Below are 19,016 nucleotides of genomic sequence, written 5' to 3' on the forward strand. Positions count from 1 at the left end.
TGTGTGGCATGCAAAGGTGAGACCATTTTCAATATCATTAGGCACGCGAAATGGGTTTCTACTGGGAACGTGGAATGAAAGTAACATATGCGGTAATCTCAGCAGCTGTGTCTGAGCAACCTTCGTATCAGTCGCTGCGTCCCTGGTTTCATGACTTTTTCATAGATATCTTCTGCTTGCAGTAAGTGGAGAATAAAACGAATGATGTAGGCTACTCCAGCGCCACGTGCATGACAAGAAAACGCGCTAGAGCAAGATCACGAGCCTATATTCACGCGCATTGGCAGAGCCCGAGGAAATCCCGTAGCGGTGAGCGGTGGCGCCATCCAAGCAGGCGACCCGGGCTCGATTCCCGCCGTTATTGTTGGCTTCTCGTCCCCCGTGATGTTGTTCTTACGGCCAGGAAAGATAGAAAAGGAGCAAGAAATAGCTTCTAAAAAGGATCGACGAAGAAAGAATGGCATCGAAGAAGACTCTGACATAGGGTACTAGGCAGGGTTGTAATGACTCGAGTCATGACTCGACTCGAGTCCGACTCGAGTCACGTTTTTCAGATGACTCGACTTGACTCGAGTCATTTTCTCAAAATACGGAAATGACTCGACTCGACTCGAGTCAATTTGTGTATTGACTCGACTTGGACTCGAGTCATTGTGAATGACTCGAACCAAGTCATATGACTCGAGACTCAGACGGCCAAGACCGACGATTCATTGTAATTTCGAGGAATAGTACAGTAATCACACTATTGGGATTTCGTCTATTGGTACTGGTACTTGAAAACACGTCCAGAAACTGCTAAAAATGACGAAGATTAGTATATTATAAATGCGAACCATTCGACATCACCAAACAGAGTTATAAAATGTGGATTTTATAAGCCTTTAACTGTAAACTGGGAAGTCAACATAATGACTTGGACTCGACTCGAGTCATGGTACCATGACTCGGACTCGAACCTCTGCTCGGTGACTTGGACTCGGACTTGACTCGGTGGTGAATTGAAAATGACTCGACTTGACTCGAGTCAAAACTATAAAACTGAGATTGACTTGTGACTCGGAGCCTTGTGACTTGGTTACAACCCTGGTACTAGGTCGAGGTGAATGCCAGTTTAAGAGACCCCGACTGGCTGGTGGTTCGGTATTCCCCTTTCTGCTCATTACATCGCATTGTGTGTCTTGTATATCACATCGTGTGTGTGTCTTGGGCAGATGAAAATATATTCTGTAATTGATGGATTGAGTTACCTTAACGCCCGAAACAACCGTGTGTGATATTTGTGTTCCGTTGTGAAATTGTTCCTGGGCTCCGACGATTTTTGGGCAGCCCTAAAATCCCGGATGGAATGGCAGACTCTTGCAGCCCCAATAAAACGTAACCTCAGCATCATGTAATATAGCCGACGAATCACTCATTTTTGGTGCTTATAACATCGTATGATGAGACGTTCGTTCCAGTGATATCATTAAAACTCAATTACTGAATCAACACTAGTTTGCCCTTTATGCTACCGGACCACGCGACCTGACACATCGATCTCGCCTTCCGACACATGCCACCTTTTATATTACCTGTCCTTTTATATTATCTTCTTTTACTTTTCATTCAATGTACAATGTATATGCCTCCTTTTTATATCGCCTAGACCAGGTGGGTGTCTGATATCGAGTACTACTCCAAGTCGTTTCGACACCTTCCTAATCGTTCATTATGTATCGCAGTCTTGTGGTGCATTGAAATGATGAAATTATTAGCAATAAATTGAATTGAGGCAATATCCGAAATATTACAGACTCCTACGGTCTCATTTCAGTGTAATTACAATGACGACAACTTTGCCTCCTGCTTCCAGCCTCCAGTGTGAATGATTGGCGGCACACAATATGCTCTTACGTAATACAATTCATCCGCTTTACAATGAACCATCAAATTATATTTATAGATGTTTATTGAAAGCGAGATCATAGCTTCTTACCTCTTTAGATTTGCTATCTCATTCACGTTACACCGCTTCTATTTCAATACGTGGGAAATTATCGAGAACAACGGGTGTATGCTGTATATACTAATACTACCCTAAACATGTACAATACGCCGACTAATAAATGATATGAAGTGATGCTAAGGTACTTTACCTATCTATCGTCGGTAAGCCTGGCTTCCATTAGGAAGTACGCAATTGTTTGGATTGATGTCTATAAACGGCACTTCGAGAGTCAAAATGATCTAGTTCATGAAAGATGATACCCTGATATTGTCTTCTATATCTATATCCAATACGATGCAACTTATTATCGCCATAATAGCTGTAAATACCAGGAAAGGCAATTCAAATGTTGGAATACACTTTCGGAAACTGTCACGTTTTCTCCTTGACCTCAAGATGTCAGCAGCCGTCATTATTACACCGCTTTCGTCTCCAATGAATTTCTCATTACATGAAGACGAAGCCGTGAAGTATAGACTCGATCAGAGTGGACAGCCAGTGCTAAATCATCCAAGTACAGTTTTAATTCAACCGATGGCTGAAAGTATCGACTTGTGCTTTGTTAACACATATGTGGCAGCATATAGTAGCGCAGTAGGTTGCGGGGTAAAAGTTTACCAGGGACCGGAACTTTCTCCTAAACGCTACGATGTAGTGGCGGACATGAATAATGAGCAGTGTTGGACAGCTAATGATTCTACCATCAATACTAGTGTTGTCTTTTAAGACTATATGACTGGTACAAGTTCTCTTATGTGAGGAGAAAATATATAAGTGACCAAGCGTGCGATGTGATTTTTTTATAATAATTTAGGCTAAATGTCTACGCAACAATTTCAGAGGCAATGCGGCATATATTTTTTCGTCTCGTCTACAAGCATGAGAGTCCACCAGCCCTTTTCGGATGAGGAATCGAAGATGCGACCATGCTTAACGCTTACCTATACATCCCGCATTCGGCTCTGAGCTAACACATATACAATATACATCGATGTATTGAGGTCGGGATCTCCGGATAAAATATGCACGCGGAAACTTTGTTAAAGCGTGTATATGTACTGTGTACAAGTACATGTACGATTGTACGTACGTACATTGTACAACCGAGGCCTACGGTCGTAAGCCCCGTTACAACAACATCTCTTAAGGTTCACATCATTGTGTTTTATGACTATGCGGCTCAACTGCAAAACGCATCCCAGTGACCGGAATTGAACGTTACCAACGCTGTAGTCTATTTGCTGATGTATAGATGAATTTTTCACACATACACATACGCTCATATAAAGACCTACCAATCACAAAGCAAAAAGCAGTCGCGGTTTTAAAACAATTGGCACAACAGGCCTATATTAAAGTGTGGTGAAATACTACGTCACGGAAAACCTGCGTCTATTCACACTTCAATTACACGTTGAACCGCGAGTTTCCTGAAATAAATTTAAAATGGTTTGCTATTTCAAACCCAGCGATTCGCTTGAGCTACAATATTTATTTTCGCTGTAGAAATGAATGCGTGCGTGAACGGAACCATGATTCCATGTGTATTATTGTCGTTCGGGTTATTTTGCTCCTACATTGGTTAACTACGTGTTACTCATCACTTCGAAAATGCTGCCACCGGATTTACCACACTTTATTACCTACGAGCGTTCTTTTTTTACATAAGGGTCAGAAATCGCAAAATTTGTTTTTCACAGCTCATAGCCATCACTTGTCGGCTATATTTCGTTACGAGCGTGAGGTAATAGTGACTGGTGTGAAAGTAGATCATAAATCATGATGCACACGCCAATTTTGCGAAAACACGCACTTACGCGGTTATTTTCGAAACTCTTCTACGCAATATCGAGACAACAATACACATGCTGTGGAGAATACATATCCATATCCGGGTCTGGGTTTAGGAATGGGTATCATCACAAAATACTAGCAGCAAGTCACAGAGCTGAGTTAGCGCTACCTTCCTTTCATTGTAGTTGTAGACTATCACAATATTGTGGGGGTTTTGCATTGATAAATACGCTAGTGATCTGATGCTAAGCCCGATGATACTGAGACACTGATGAATATTACGCACATTCGCACATCTATTCTCGGTTGTATGCAGCTTGTACTTTTACCATACAAAGGGGAAATTGGGCCACGTATATTGGGCTTGAACTCGGCCCGGATACGACAGGTTTGAGCCATAGACCGATCTGAACCAGTTTACTGATATATTACTAGCCTACGGGTGGATGCGTAAGTCAAGTCGTCACACTTGAATACCCAGAGTCCTATACTGCTGAGCCGGCTAAAACAGTTGTTCTCAACCGGGGTTCCGCGACCCCCCGAAGACGAAGACAAAAAGGTTGAGAACCACTGGGCTAAAAGCAACATATCTGGTAGTCCCGTAACTGGCAACCCGAGAGCTCAAATTTAATATAACTGGTATTAATCGAAAGCTAGTGTCGCACTGATTCCAAAAATACTAATTGAAATCTGACCAGGGCAATAGAACCACTCTGAAAGAGTTTTCAAAGCCGATTGTTCCGAATAATCGGCGTGCCGTAGCACAATGATCAATTCAATGGCCAATTGCGTCGAGAGATTGTTCATAACAATGCCGATTTTACAACTTTGGCGGTTATTTCGGGGTGGCTGCGTTGTTCTGACCAGTTTTTAATTTGTATTTTAGGAATCAGAGCGACACTAGCTTTCGATTAAGATCAGTATTATTAAATTTGAGTACCCGAATCGCCATTGATAGGATTACCAATTATACTGCTTTTAGCATCTCACCAAGACACACCTATTGGTATTCAAACGTAACGAGTGAATTGCGGATCTACCTGTAGGTTTGAAATCTATAGTTAATTGCAGTCTGATTGGAGGCAAAACGCAACTGTACAGATTTCATACCTTTGATTAATAGTAGAGTGGTAAATGGTCATACCACCCGATTTGTGCCGCAGTAATTATCGGAGTCAAGCCATATCCCTGTCGAAAACCTAAAAACATTACCGTACTTCCAGCTCTGTTACCACCTCTATATATAAACAGTCCGGCATACGCCCCGATTCACCGCTTAATTCATATTCCAAACGTATTGAAAAGACATAGCATTTACTTCAACTGAGCTTGAACGGGTTATATTAATTACACGCCCATAGTGTTATCCATCAACCAATAATAATAATCAACATACTAAATTTCATTGTGGGAGTTGCGATTGCATTTCACTCCCATCATAATACGCCCGCGCTTCGAAAATCTAATTTCGATTTGAGGTCGCCTAGTTTCATTTCAATTTCGTTAGTAATTGGTAGTTCATGACGCAGTCTTGCTTTCGATTCCACAACTATTGTAAACTAGGGCGTTGGCGAGGTTCGCACGGTTGAATATTCGCCTGTGTTTGTTGAGACATGGAGCAGTAATTTTGTCAGTAATGCATTGCACGGACGCTTCAATTGTTCGCGTCGCATAATTATAATCAACTTACCACTCGTCAGTATCTCGTTATTGTCTATAACGCATACATACCGACGATGCCGATCTACGCTAGTCGGCGATATTTATTGCGCTGGTAGATAAAAGTGTTTTGCTTCGCTCATATCGAATGAAGTTGGTGCCAAGTGCAAATTCATGCACAGCTGAAATGGGCTTTTACACGCCTTAATCAAATGAATATTGTTCTACAAACTAATCTGTCATATCGTCATATCGCTTTTAAATTTTTATTCATCACGTAGAAAAGGTAATGAAAAAGGTGATGGAATGATGGTAATCTGATTCTTTATTTACAATTTGAAGACTTATTCATCTTTGTCGTACAATTAGAACCTGTGGATGATTATGTGTTAGGGTTAATTTACACAAACGTCAGAAGGTAGGGTTTCGTCTGAAAAGCCCGCTTAAATACTTGGTAGTAAATCTGATTTTATCAACAAAAAAAATGCCGAAGGTATCGTTCATGAGGATATACTGAATACCTTTCATGATTTGCCCCCATTCATGTACACATCGGAAGAATTTCATCGGATACAGTTAATAAAACCGATAAATTTCAATTGGAGTTTGTCAGAGATCTCCGATTATATCACATTCAAACACATCCCTTAGAGGTTTCGAAATCCACAAAAATAAATCGTCTGGCCTATTACAATTCTCCAATTGCGCAAACATCGCTTCATTTAGAATTTTTAGAATTTAAATAAACCATGTTCGTGGTCTCGCCTCTTTATACCGCCATTAGTTATTACAAAAATCAAAAATCCATCTAGAGCCCCGCGGCAAAGCCATGAAATCCTATGAATCCCCATGTTTATTTTTTGCATTGGCTACGCGAAACCCTAAGACCATCTACTCTGGTACCAATGACATCGCGTGAGAAAAATTCCTGGTAAGCAGGTCATGGTGATGCAATTTGATAACCTAACCGTAACGAGTATGAGCATTCGGAGTAACCTCGCCGTCCTCGCGCACATGGTTCGTGTAATAATGTCCCGAGTATAACCCAAATATCGATTTTCCACTTACAATCAGCCATGCGGATTCACGTACGACAATTTTATATCGATTTATTGGAACGGATTCTCAGCTTTGCTCATAGTATGTTATCTTTTCCTGATCACGTCCTTCTGACGCCACTAATACGAGGGTTTATTCCTGTCTGTATTGGTTAAATGTTTTCACAAACCCTGAATTTACTGCATCCCCCGGGTCGGTTTCAATAACATGGCATAATTCAGACCGGGCTTGACACCAGTCGAATTCATCCTCCTACGTTGACTCGAGAAATCACTCCTCAGGCTGATTGCGGGATCACAGTTTAGAATCTCATAGCGTTCAGTACCCACAGGCATATTGGATATCAAGAATTGAACACGCCCAGGATCAGAGCGCGCAATTTCCCTTATACCCAAATCACCTTATTGACAGCTTTGATGGATATATCCTATTAATTATGCATTTATGTCAAATCGAAAATTTTATTTTCAAGGTTTAATCGGTGATGCATCGAACGGAATGAGAATCGTTTGGCATCAATAATGCCTAATAGTGTGTTGCTCTATCTTCTACGTCTTTGATCGGAACATCTTTGGACAAACAAATATGATAACAATTGCTAACGATTCTTGTTCTGGCGATACTGTCAACAACTGTAATTCGGAAGAAACGTATCAATTTGGTAAATAAATTTTCCTATTTGCGCTTGTCAAGTGTGTTTTCAAAGTCATATCCATACACGGCAGATTTCCACCGATATTTTTCGGTTTAATATAGTAATTATAAAACGTCTTTCGATGTACTTTTAAGTCGTAATCACAGCGTCGAAGCGCGAGAGAATACACTCTTTGAAGTTCAAAAGGAAGGCCTAAACGGCAACGACATGAATCAGACCGCACGGAAATTATTGTTAAAAACAGATTATAATTGTTTTATTCGTACCGCAACATCGTCACCGACCGACATGCGTGTTGATTTGATAAGAGCACTGTGATATTACAGCATTCCCATGTTCTGCCAATAGTTATCTCTCTTGCCATATCTTATTCCGTGATATGTTGATTGTTTTCTGCTGATACGCTATCTGAAAACAGTGGGGATATACTCCCAAACACAGATATAGAATTATTTCTAGGGAGCGTTATCGATTATTACCAATAAGCTTCATCACTAAGATCTGGGTGAGTCAAAAACAGCGACAAACGTTTTCGTGATGATTTCAAAACTATATAGGAAAAGAGTAGGACCATAGCCAACTCCCGACTGGAAACCGGCATCGGAGCACGTTATCAATTAGTAATACAGTAGTAAGTGTCTGTGGTTTGAAAAGAGCGACAGACGTTATCGCAGTCATTTTAAAACTACCAAAGTGTTGTGTTGTGATAGCCTTCCGTGAAAAAAAGTGATTGACGAGTTGACGACGCGGCATGTTAGTCCTTTGAGTCAGCAGCAGACATGGGGTGATTACTTCGTGAATGTAATCGATTGCGATTACGATTACTTCTGAATGACGCGATTACGATTACGATTACGATTACAGCAAAATCAGGAAGTAGTCGATTACGATTACGATTACATTGGAAAAGTAATCACGATTACTCACGATTACATTTATTTTGCATCTTAAAAGTTATATTGGAAGACAATATATGGATTGCGCTGAAAGGCCTAATGAGATAACAACTTTCTTTAAAAAAGATGCGACATTTGTTTGTTACGTCGTAAAGTACCCATGCCCATTTTATAGAGGACGATTTATCGCACACAACGATTTGCATTCTTGCTACGTCCACAACCGCCGCACCCAAAATTTCCCAATAGGGCGGAGAGATAGCTCGAAAGGGAATCAAATTAGGTCTATTTCGTAAACCAATACAAATTATAGACTATTTTCGAGAGATTTCATGAACTTGAAAATTTTCTACGAGCATCGCGATTTAAATGTCTCTATATAGCTTGATTTTGAAATACATACGTCTCCTCAAGAAAAAAAGCATGCATAATTTATAGTAACAGGCATTTAGTTGCCAGTCAATACCACGCCACGACGCACCAAAAGACACACGCAGTTTCGGCCAACATGCGAATCCACGAAGTGTGCTACTAATAAAAGACATTGGCCGAAACTTGGGGTATGTGTCCATTGTCAATACCCGCGCTGGGTGGGCGTGACTAATAGTCTGGTCCGTCCAATTTGAGCCCACAAGGCAAATGCCACCCGGGCACCCACAGAGCATTAAAGACATGGCAATTTGTGTGTGCGTCTCACGCAAGTATTTCTTTTAGTCTGCTACGTCTGGGCCACTACAATATCTGTTTGATTATATAACAGACCGGGGGTCACGAATTAACAACGTCCCCTAAAGTAATTATTACAAGATACCAGATGTTATACCTATGAATTACGTGCCCCCAGCTCATCAGGTAAATCTGACCATCGGGGGCTGAGAGAGTATTAAAAATGAATAGTAATATAATGCATTTACCAATATTATATGACGAAATTAAATCTCCAACTTGAAAATTTACTACCCTATGGGGGCCAAAGACCAACGTTTGGAGTGGGGGGATTTGCTGTTTTGGTCCTGATTCTAGCTACAAGCCACGCTAACATTGTATATAAGCCGATGACTATGGCGGCAGGTCCAAATGTTGAGTAAAGCATTGTGAAATAACGATTGGCGCCCGTTTCAAGAAGAATCATATGAGAATAAGAGAAGGTGAACATAAAATTCTGCCTTCAACTTAATACGGATAATGTAATGCAGGCAGCCATTTCGAGAAACGGCTCGGTTATGATATATATCAGTAGCTGTTGATTTTTAATGCTTCGTCGTGGAAACCGTAATGTTTTATTTGACGAGTAGGCCTACAAAATTTCAAACCTTTTTCCGGTGTACGTTCGTGCTACATAAGCCTACTGCTCGTCAAGCAGCAACGGTCAAACTGCGTTTAACTAAGCATAACCAAACATCAATACAAAAGTTACTATTTTAAACTAGGCAGAGTGGTGATTAACTGTTCTGATAGCCTGATATACATCAGGGTGAGTGTTCTTACAATCACACCAATTACATCGAATATCTATTCACTATGTGTGGATAGCTGGATATATCATACTTACGCAATGACGAGCAAAGCTAATAGGCCACTTCTGACGTAATAATGAGTAGTGTCATTTGGAAATCTAACGTTTGTGCTATCACTAATTGGTATAATCCTTGTTCATGTTCACTAGGGTTGTCCATAATTTTGAAAATCTCAAAATGTATGCGTATCCATGTCTCATTCAATAGATTATAGTTAAAAAACGTCAATGAACCTGCAATGAGCTCACAGGAAAGTCGTTAACATTTGTCTAAATGCGTTTGAAAGTAGCTGCCGTAGAGTGGGCGTGTCAGCGTCCATGGAACGGCAAGCAAACTAGTAATCACGAAATCACGGCGTTTGATTGGCTAATCTGCTATGCTTCAATGATCACGACGTTGGCGGCTTGTTGATCAGCTGGCCAAGGAGTCGGCTGACGGCGATGATTCAGTAAATGCATTGTAGGTTGGTCCGCAATTAATGATTTAGGATTAATTCAGAACATGTTGAGTTACGAAATACATGATGAACTAAGAACAGCTGCTTCACAATTTCTTTAAATACATGACTGGATGGCTTATTGTGAAGGTAACCGTTGTAGCCTGTATGCCTTGATTTCTTTGATGAAAAGCACAAAAACACGCAGAAAATAGTCCAAAGGCGCTTATGCAAGTGACATACGAATTTCTAGTTTCAGAGGGGATGTACCATCATTGAATACAAATATAAAGCTTGACATTGACACTACTTTGTCTAATCTTGATAGGCTGTTGTCGTTGTACATAATTGAAGTCTTGAATGCTGTTGAGGGCTGGATGAATCAGTCATTTATGCTTGGCACTTGTCAGATTTTTGCAGCATAATGTATCATACCCGCAAGTGCTGTCAAAGTCCTCAATGATGCCGGGCAAAGAGCTCTAAAGATAAGCACAGACTATGCTGGTAGGACCAGCAAAAAGACAGTTTGCTTTCATTGCTTAGCATGTCCTTAATGAATGTTAGATCGTTACCGGCTGCATAACGACTAATGCTTGAATCAAACCAGACATGGACATAAAAAGGGTGGATTGAAACGGCGTGGTAGTTACACTCTTCTTCAGAAATCCAATGTAAGCTACCTGGTCGGCCCACATTTCTTCTGAGCATACAGGATTGTGTCCAGCATCCATCTCACATGTTATGCTGCACCAGTTTGGTGATATCTAATATGCCTTACCTGCACCCAGAAAAGCAGGATCACTTGGCGTAATCTCAAGCATATCATATAGGCATATTTCTTGGATCTATACTTAGTTCTATAAGTTCACAATCATTCGCTGTTGCACCTCTGTCATGTCTGTAAGAGGCTATTGTTGCTCTAAACCTATCGTTACCTAGTTTCAACACTAAAACATTCAATGACCAGATGTCTCATTTTATTATTAAGTCACCAATGTACAATGCGCTTACAGAATCACTGCCGTTAGCGGTCTCCTTGGACTAATAGAAGCACATAATCAGCAAGCCGTTGTGGTCGTGATCATTCAAGCATAGCTGAACAACCAATCAAGAGACGTGATTTCTTGATTACTAGTCTTCTCGCCGTTCTATGGTCGCTAACACGCCCACTCTACGGCAGCTACTTTCAAACGCATTTAGACAAATGTTAACGACTTTCCAATGAGCTTATTGCAGGTTCATTGACGTTTTTTATCAATAATCTACATAATGAGACATGGATACGCATCTTTTTTAAGATTTTCCAAAGTATGGACAACCCTAATGTTCACGAATGTTCAGTTTATGTCATAGTCCTGTACAAATAAAAAGTAATCGTTCTTTCACAAAGAAATCGATTAAATACGGGAAGTAGTCGATTACGATTACGATTACTTGGGAATTTTTTCGAATGTAATCGATTGCGATTACGATTACTTGAAAATGCTGTAATCGTCGTAATCGATTACGATTACTAATCGCGATTACCCCATGTCTGGTCAGCAGTAACGCGTATCCAATGTTAGCGATGATACATGAGTTGCCTTTGGAATTGGACGAAAATACAAAATTGCTCTGTGACACGAACGATCTCATGTTGAAAGCAAATACTCCTTACACAGGTGCGGCGATAACAAGGCGATGAAATGATCCGATTTTGGCTCCAATTTACCGCTACGTGTATAGACCAATGCTTCTGCCTTCGCCTTGTATCTGTGTTGCCTCACGCCCACACAGCAGCATTCTGGAACTATTATATCGTTTAACCTCCGTTTCAAGACCACCCCACCAAGGCCTCTTTTAGAGCATCGCGAAGATAGTTAATTGTTGGTACAAGATTTAAGTTGCGGTAAATATTCGGTTGGATGTGCCTATCATTACTTGACGAATGCAATCCCGAGGCTCAATGATGGGCTCTATTTCGTAGTTGCAATTTGGTAATAGGCATAAGTAGTCTTTATAGAGAATAATACCTCTTTTAAGTTATAATCACGATTCCACCTATCACATATGCTATCACCATGACCGGCCCGTAATTTATTGATATAATGTACAGACGGGGTTTAATGAAACGATGCATACATTAACGTATGAATAATCATTAATCATACACTGGCGTGATACCTAGTCACAGGCAATGTACAGTACAGGCCTTTGCCAGCCCAGCCCCGAGAGGCCTAAACACCATTCTCGAAAGTTTAGCGCTAATCGTAGGCTTCCGAGATGGATTGATAAGATCCCCCACGATGCCTCCCTGGGTGAGATGTCATATGATGCCTCCTCCCTATCGATGACGTACTAGCATGATTCCGCCATCCTGTTAAAACAGAACCATCAGCCATGTGGAACTCAAAATCACACACATAACCACATGCTCAATTGTATTTCTTTACTAATTTAGCCTATATCCAACGGGGGTCAGATGTGCCGCAACAGGATGTCGTCCTGTTTAAAATAAACTGGGTCTATAAATTTGGAAATCCGGCGATTGACAATTGTTCGAAGTATGTCATTTCCATGGCGAATCGGAAAGCCGTATTTATTTATCCCATTTTTCTATTTGCATTCGGTCCAATTTAAGGTTAGGACAACATGTCCCGAGCGCTGCGCAATGTGCGCATGCATTTTAAGTTGCCGATTATCGCTCGTCAATTAATTACAAAAGACCAAATAACCGTATTACTGTGTGATAAAAGTACGGTGCGCTATTTTGCATGAATTCACCGTTTTACTGCCCATACTACATATAGATAGCGATGAACTGCGTGAATATGTCGGACTTTGGCAACGAACGCAAAACAAATTGCCGAGAAGACACTTGAGAGTTAGTTGTTTGCCAAATACATGGATAAGCTCAAATGGTACGCGAAAACAACTGATCAACAACACATAGACGCATAGACTGCATTTTGTTAGCACAGGAAAAGCGTACAGCACCATTAACTCATTTCTCAATGCTGACACATATTTTTGATGACATCGATGCGTACTGCTTTTGCTTTTAATGAAAAATTGGAAGCTACCAAGCTACATTTCAAGCAAGCAATACAATACAATCATGATTTTGCATAAATTGATGTCTTTCTAGTCTATTATTTCATATTCAGATCATACGTGCGAATATTGTCATCTGATTCATTTTCCATCAGCTGAAAGTCGTGTACCATTCCAATCAACACCATGTGCAGTGCACTGTGTAGTCTACTAGCCTACTCTAAGACACCTGCAATGCCGTATAACTTGGTCAGGTCATTGATCGCGCCAATGAGTGAACCACAACCTTTTGCGTAGACGGCGCAAGCCAGTCATTTCAAAAGTCATGGGTAGTATTAAAAACCTAGTACATTTGAGGGATCACATAATTAGCCTAGTTTCGGAGGTATTCTCATATGCAACGTCACGTTTTCCAAACACCAATTAGCAAACGTCAATTATTATCCCTACTTCGGTGTCAATATAACGGGCTGGGCTTCTGCGCGATTTGGTGTGCCATGCGATGCCAGCTCAAACAAATCGTTTCAGAAAAACAAGAACTGATTGGCAACGCTTTCAGCCAGTGCCACAGACAGAATACTCGAGCAATTTCATCCAAATTATATTATGAGGATCTACTCTATAGGTTTGATTAATTAACGGTTCGGATCTGATTGCTCATTAAGTGGCTAGTGCTAAGCAGCTGCGGTGTTCTGTTCAAGATCGAAAACAATCGGGACTCTGTATTCAAAACGGGCGTAGCGATGAGAAAAATCCAATACCAGAGACAATAACTCTACAGACTGCTTGAATAATACTCTGGCACTGACCGTAAGTAGAGACATCGATATTCATTCAGGTGTACCTGCATATTATGTCACATATTATGTCACAAGTTATCGGAACTCTAAATGGACATCTTAAATTCCTCGGCTATATTTTCTAACCGCGAGGCATGCGCGGTTTCAGGATTTTCGCTTAAACACCGGGCTTAAACTCACGCTATTCAAAGCATATGGCTATTTTAAGGGCGAATTTATGCAATCGGTAAATTAGCCTTTGTGCCGGAGCGATCAAATTCAATGAAAATACCAACGCGTCTTATTAAGGCAAAGTCTTCATTATATCCGGCAAAGTGTGGGATCTCACACCAATAAAGCCGTTACGTTTTCTTCGAAAGATCACGTTTCCCATACCTGTAACTATTCCCACAATTGTCCCTAGAAACCAAGAATTATCCGAAACCGATCGTTAATGCAGCTTATGTCAGTCACAGATGTTGTTTTCCCATTTGGGATCACAGTGTTTAGTGCTAATCATGGTTTATACCCTGCATCGTGCATATAGTATGCAGTGCCAGTACAGCACCCATGGAAATTCACATACAGAATGAAAGCAGGGAAATTATATGCCTTGTGGAGATGTGTAACATTCAAGGAAACCTGTTAATTGTTTAGGTTTACCTCATATCCGTCCTTACATATAAATCTGGTTAATTACTTGTCGGGCGGACATTAGCGACAGGAATCGACCAATATGAATTCGTAAAAAACAGCTATCCGGTAGTTGAGACAATTGCTTTCATTGCTTTCGGTTTGAGTGGACGATATCGTTGCGATACTTTTGTACCCTGTTGCGGAGAAATTGAAAATTTCACACTGAGATATCCGTGCAATATGCACTACGAAACAAAGAAGGCTCGTTTTGAACGCTCAATAGCATGAAAGCATGTTGACTGGCAACATATATTTTTATTTTTCGTCATGGTTACTGACCATCTATTGGACCTTTGCTCATTTGTCTCAAGTCACAGTCTTCGCGAGTGTCGAGAATATCTATTTAGCATACTACGTTCAATTCACTTGATCGTGATTGGCAGTGATATCGGAAGGTAGGGTTTCATACTTATAGTTGACAATTGACTCTTCATTAGTTGTAAATCTGTTTGGTACACGCGGCAAAGAGGAGTCCACACCGCTACGGCTACAATTGTCATGTGCACAATTACGCATGTGTCCAGCTGTACTGTAGTTTACAGTACACACTGTACAGTGTACACTCTTAGCGACAGAAAATAGTGTGTACTCACATCCCAAATTATATAACGTTTATAAATCCTACGTGCCTAACTGCCTATACGTGAATACGTGGTGTAAGTCTGAGGTATAGGTTATAGTTTCGTGTACCACGGGTGCATATTCACACCCGTTTATCGCGGGTGGTTACACGAGTGTGAATACACATCTTTTTGCCAAAACTGCAGATATAGTATTCATAAACAAATCTTTTATGAAACCATTGTGTCAAAAGAGGTATTCATTTCAGAGCAATACGTTTATATTTGGAAGAGAGATTTATGCAATAAAATACTTTTATATTCATTATAGCTCGTTCATTAACATGCCTGAGCTTCCAATCATAAAAGTATTCATAATAGAAAGTCGAGAAGGTATCGAAAACACTTTGAAACTCTACCAATCAGCTGAGGTATCACTTCAAGATTGTTATTCGTCACGCATCGTAAATTCGCCTCATACTAAAATTAGTGCTACTGCACGAGTTCCATATTCTACCGACATGGTCTTCAGCTTCACACACGAGGTATGCCGACTGCCGGCAAATATTTTCGGTAATGATGGCTCTTTCAAGGGATATGGGGATAGGGATTTTTATTGAACCCACAGCGAAGACATACTTACATATAACACAAAGGTATATGCATAAGGTTGATCGCTGTCACAAATAACCGCTGGTTCAGTTGCAATGGAAGAATTTCTCATCGTGTAAAATATTGTGTGTTGTTGCGAATAAAACAGAACTGAACAATATATAATGGGCATCCAATCATTCAGCTCGGTACAAATTTGACCGATTCTCGTGACTCTAAATCTATCGTCCCTATAATTATTCGCACAAATGGGATAACAAATGTTTGCCAGTGGCAGAATTAATGGCCTTTGACTGTTCTGAATCAAGCTTCAGTCAAGGGTGAGTTTTTCTCCGAGCCTGATCAGCGTGTCATCATAAAATCTTCATGATTCCTGAATCGATTGTAGTGTGCGGCTACATAGGCTGTGAATATTGAACGTGCTCTCGTAAAGCAGTTGTCGCCTATATAGGTGTTCAAGTTCATGTTCACGAAGGTCTATGTCAATAAAGTGCCAGAAGTAATCCGTGACTTCTCATGTAGCTTATTACTCTTTCGTGAAATTTCCAGCCATGCTAAACGACGGAATATATTCGCGCGAACTCTACGTTATTCGTATGGCCTGCTTTCCCGGTGAGACGAACGAACGAAGTATTCTCGAATCCAAGTCCAAATCCAAATCCAGCTTCAGAATAATCGCAAACCCGCACCAGATCCGAAATCGGTCAAAATCACCGAATCCTATTTATTTTCGAATCCAAATCCATGCAAAACCTCATCTCTATTTCCCACGTCGGTCCGATGCTATTTCATTTGATTACAATGCCTTCCATTAGGCATTTCCAATTATTAGATCGGCGCTCCCCGATTTGTGCCGGTATTAGTTGCGACATGCTTACCCGTGGGAGCGCGCAAACTAATGCGATTGCTTCCCGGACGGTGCGTCTTTAGCAGTGATTGCCGGTTGAAAACGGTTTAATTTAGCTGTGGAAAGGATTATCGAAAAACTCAACCTTAAGTGGACTCGTCGACCCGTTGTCGAGACTCATGCTCAATTATTGAAAGGCTTTTTTTAATGCCCCTCTGCTTCTATTTCCTTCAAGAAAAATCGACAAGTCTACGCGAGTTGCGATACCTCGTGGGACTGAGTGCGCCAATCTCTAGGTGGGAAAGAAATCGATGCCGAAAAAGTTTTAAAAATACGAACATTCCATCGCAGTATACCAATAATGAATGAGTAATAAGTCCCAGCGGGCCAGAAACAACGCCGTCCATCATGCTCGCTCTGGTTATACTTTCCCTCAGGCATTTCGATTTAGGTTATGCTATAAATACCTAAGACGGATATCTTGGAAAACCGAATGCGACACCGACATATAGTACTGCAATGTCGTTACGGACTTGACATGTTCCATAGAGGCGGCATCAGGATGGAAGCTTCCTCTATAAAGGTTGCTTGCTAACGGAAAGACAATGCTGATGTTACCGCACGACCACTGCCTTCGCAGATGTATGAATGTACGACAAATAAAATAAACAAGCTGTAGCTGTAGCTGTATGTATGTATATGTATGTATGTATGTATGTATGTATGTATGTATGTATGTATGTATGTATGTATGTATGTATGTATGGGGTTTCATGGTGCTTGACTAGAGGGTCTCAGCCACAGGGCCTGAGCGAGCTATATCTAGACCAGAAAAGTCCACTTGATTGAAATAAGCATGTACGTAGCCGACAGAAGCATTCCAAATTAAAGCTTTGTTATGTTCGGCACAAATACCACTATTGGAGTCATTTGTTGGCTCTGTTACCCGCAGAAAGCAGCTGTTAACTATAAACCTCTGACTGTGTGCACTGTGTAGTATGCATCTGCAATATCTGCATACATTCACGCGGAGAATACATAAAATATAGGCCATCCCATAGACCTATATATATGCGGTGGAAGATAAGTACATAGGCGTAGACAATGGTTTTTACGCACTGTGTGGAGAGTAAATGTGGACCAACGGCGTGAAACTGTCACGGTCACGCCCGTTAACTGGGCGCGGTGTCTTGTATCTGGTAGTTTTGAAAATAGATATCTTCGGTAATTTAAACAAATGATATCATCATGCGTCATCTTTTGACTTTTCCACTCCTAATACGGAAATATACGGGTAGGATGAATTTACAGAGATTGTCGGGCCCACTTCTCTACGCTACATAAATGATGTCGTCTTGCCGTGTCAGAGACGGGACTAACTTTAACGCCACGGAACACAACAACAGACTCATAGATGGAAATGTTCAACATACTTGTATTGACAGACCAACCCGCATGTATTTGCCTTTTGTAGTCTGGCTTGAAATGTTTGATAGGGACGAAAAGTAGCGAAAACAATTGAATTTGCAAGGGTAACAGATTTGATCTGAGTGAAACTCCATATCTGCGTCATGCATATCATAGGCTTTGCGTTTCATGTACGTTAGTGCTCTTCAAAAATGACTTTTTTTCTCAAATCGTACTGGCTACTTGATAAAATTGTTAGGTTACCTAATTTAAGCCTACACACAAAATTTGGTTCAATTCCAACCAGTAACCGCTTTGCTACAGGAGAAGAAAGTTTCTATTTATTATATAAAAATAAATAATAAAAAATTTGAAAATTTTCTGTTCACCCCGTGAAATTGTTGGGCTGTCTATAGAAACGATGCTCGCCAAATTTGGTTCAATTCCAACCAGTGGAAGCGGAGTTATTGCCGTCGAATTTGAATAAAATAGTATTTACGGTGACCGATTCTTTGTTTATTTATTATAGTTTTGCTCACCGTAAATACTATTTTATTCAAATCCAAATTTTTCGACGGCAGTAACTCCGCTTCCACCGGTTGGAATTGAACCAAATTTGGTGAGCATCGTTTGTATAGACAGCCTAACACTTTCATGGGGTGAACAGAAAATTTTCAAATTTTTTATTATTTATTTTTATATAATAAATAGAAACTTACTTATCCTGTAGCGAAGCGGTTACTGGCTGGAATTGAACCAAATTTTGTGTGTAGGCTTAAATAAGGTAACCTAACAATTTTATCAAGTAGCCAGTACGATTTGAGAAAAAAAGTCATTTTTGAAGAGTCCTAATGTAAGTATCTCGTACGAAGGGTCATCAGAGGGCACCCATTCGTTCAAGACCTGCATTAATGAAGCAATCGTGCTCGCGTTCGCATTAATGCATATCTAACAAGCTTGAATGATCCGCAAATCGGATGACAGATGGTGTGGAATGAAAAGCAAGCGGCCTATATGCACCAATCTTTATTCGGCAATTAGCCTTTCCTATCATATTATTTGATTAAAAAGTTTAA

Source organism: Botryllus schlosseri, chromosome 15, assembly GCF_051294905.1.
Source record: "Botryllus schlosseri isolate E-star chromosome 15, Bs_hap1, whole genome shotgun sequence".
NCBI classification, from domain to species: domain Eukaryota; kingdom Metazoa; phylum Chordata; class Ascidiacea; order Stolidobranchia; family Styelidae; genus Botryllus; species Botryllus schlosseri.